Raw genomic sequence first — 2,443 nt, 5'->3', positions numbered from 1 at the left:
GACTGACAGATTCTTTGGCCTGTGGCCCACAGAGACAGGCAGACATTGTCATTAGGAAGAAACGAAAACATTGCTCACTGCCCCTTTCCAGTGGGGCACAGAACTTAACCCCATGGCCTCTACAGCAGCCTGCCCCCCTCCTCCCAGTCTCTACACACCAAGCCTTCCAGGCAACATTGGATCGTGGAGGTGAAGTTCATGGATGTGTGTGGAGGAGATAACAATGTGTCAGGTGTCCCCTGTCTCCCTGTCTTCTCCTTCGTGGACATCTGGAGACAGTTCTTCAACGTTCAGGGCTGGCCTGGTGTCTCTCTTCCTCTGGGCTACGAGGACCTGCTTGTTCTTTACAATCACCCGTTTTCCCCCACCCCTTCCTTTTCACCCTTTCTCTCTTTTCCAACTTCCCTTCAGCTCAAGTTGTGTGTGAGAGAAAGAAGGCGGCTCACGTGCCCGGCTGAGGAATGAGATCATTTCTCTCCCCGTGTAGCGGGCTTGCTGTCTGCTGGTCGGGGTTACTGGGAGAAAGCAGGACAGCTCGCTCTCCACAGAGAGCCATCTGGCTCCAACAGACTCACGCGGATGCTAATCTATTGGTTTCTTTTTCTTTTATTCTTTCATTCTTTCTTTTTGTTTGCTCCCGAGGAACACTTCATCTGCAGCTGTAAATTCAGACCTGGCCCCGTGAAGGCGAGCGTTCATTCGTGCATTTATTTATTCCTGCATTATGCCCCCTCGCCCCCTCTCCTCTGGTAGGTGTCAGGAAGCCATTGTTATCATTGGTGTGTCTATGTCGTTTTAATGTCAGGGCTGTACTTTCAAATGGAAATCAGGCAATTATGCTCCACATGGAGAAATCTGACAGATGCAGAGGTTTTACACCACTGGCCGTGTGGCAGGGACAAAAGCGACCAGGGCTCCCAGGGGACGGTTAAATAAATAGAATATGTTTCAAGAGTGCAGAAAAATTCAAGAATAATTAACTGCCTGATGAGAGTTCATAGATCCTGTGGCTGTTTATCTTCAGAATGTGATAATGATATGTCAACGAACCGCTTAACTCATCCTTGTAAAGGCAGAGTTAGAAAACTGATTACAATGTGCATTTACACAGAGGCAGACTGCTCTGTGCATCTGTTTTCCGGTTTCTAAATGCAAAGCTTTGCAGTATTTTCACTTGCTGTTTCCCCCTCGCAGGCGTTCTGGTTGGAGAAAGGAGATGGAGGCATGCTCGAAGCCTGATGTCTACCTGATGAAGCACTGTCATGTCTACATTTACTGTTAGCTAATCACAGTGGTATCTACAGTATCAATGGTGTGTAATACCAGTGTTATCTAATATCAGAGGTATCCGCCTGGGAACTCAAGCTGAAAAACATGGCGACAATATCATTGTGGCTATTGTTGGTTGATGCTTGTTTTGCGTCAAGCACCCAGCTAAATATTCTCCATATGTGGCCTCCTATAGTCCTGTGAGTGTGATGTACATAGTATTATTATCCATGTTTCACAGAGGGGAAAATGAGGCATGGGCTAAGTGGAAGAAGTGGCCTTCAGACCTAGCTCTGCCCAACTCCGACCTTAGCTCTCAGCCACTGGGCCCCAGTCCTCCCTAATGTTTCAACAGGAAGAAAGGTAACTACTCACTCACACCCTGTATAAACACTTGCATAATGTCAGACACATAGAGTTGGAGTGAACTAAACAGGAGAGATCTAATAAAAGTTAAAGCTTGATTTTTTCCCTGACATATCCTGCTGTTTAAACAGATAGTTCATTTGGAGCCTGAAAAAGAGTCATCATTCAATGTCTCCAAAGCTGGGTTTACATTAGTCTATTTTATGAAAAAGTAAAGTACCTCCAGCTACTGGTCATTGCTCTCTTCTGTTGTGGAAGAAAGAGTCAGGGAGCAGGAGAGGGTGTGTTTGGATTCCAGCGCCCCCTGCATCTCCCCACTAAGCAGCTGCCTTGAAATACACGGAAGCTGATGCCAATTAGAACTCAGAAAAAAGGGAGGACATTTTGTCGCTCAGGAAAAGTATGTTTTAAACAAATGATAAAATAAACACAACAGGTTTACATAAGAATCTCCAATGCTTTCTCCAATGAATGAGCGCCATCTTGAAAGTCCATGAGGCCCCACTGCAGCGAGCAAACATTAATCAAAGCCAGAGTTATCAGGAGACAAAACGTCTACTAATTTGCTAGGGACTAATAAGCATCAGTCACACCCACCATTATAACTTGTTTTACCTTGTCCAAGGGTAAAGACACATGTAAGGAGACTCACAACCTTTTAGAACATTAGCTTTGTCTTAAGTGAGGGAAAAAAAAATAAACTTCTGCTTACGGAGGAATTAGTTTTCTTTTTTCATCTCTATTGAGCACATTGGTTTGAAAACATTAGCATAATAAGCTTGCATTACAAAAACAAAAAGTACTATTA

At 44.6% G+C, this 2,443-nt stretch overlaps 1 long non-coding RNA gene across 1 annotated transcript; it reads left to right on the top strand.

The window, feature by feature from the left end:
• Positions 1 to 494: 494 nt before the first annotated feature.
• On the top strand, positions 495 to 2,077 carry LOC141408937 (uncharacterized). The gene is made up of 2 exons (XR_012426669.1): positions 495 to 749; positions 1,195 to 2,077. It is a non-coding gene; the product is annotated as an uncharacterized lncRNA (long non-coding RNA).
• The last annotated feature ends 366 nt before the right edge of the window (positions 2,078 to 2,443 follow it).

The sequence above is a fragment of the Macaca fascicularis genome, chromosome 17 (genome assembly GCF_037993035.2).
Source record: "Macaca fascicularis isolate 582-1 chromosome 17, T2T-MFA8v1.1".
Classification (NCBI taxonomy): domain Eukaryota; kingdom Metazoa; phylum Chordata; class Mammalia; order Primates; family Cercopithecidae; genus Macaca; species Macaca fascicularis.
This window is presented reverse-complemented; position numbering and strand designations above follow the sequence as displayed.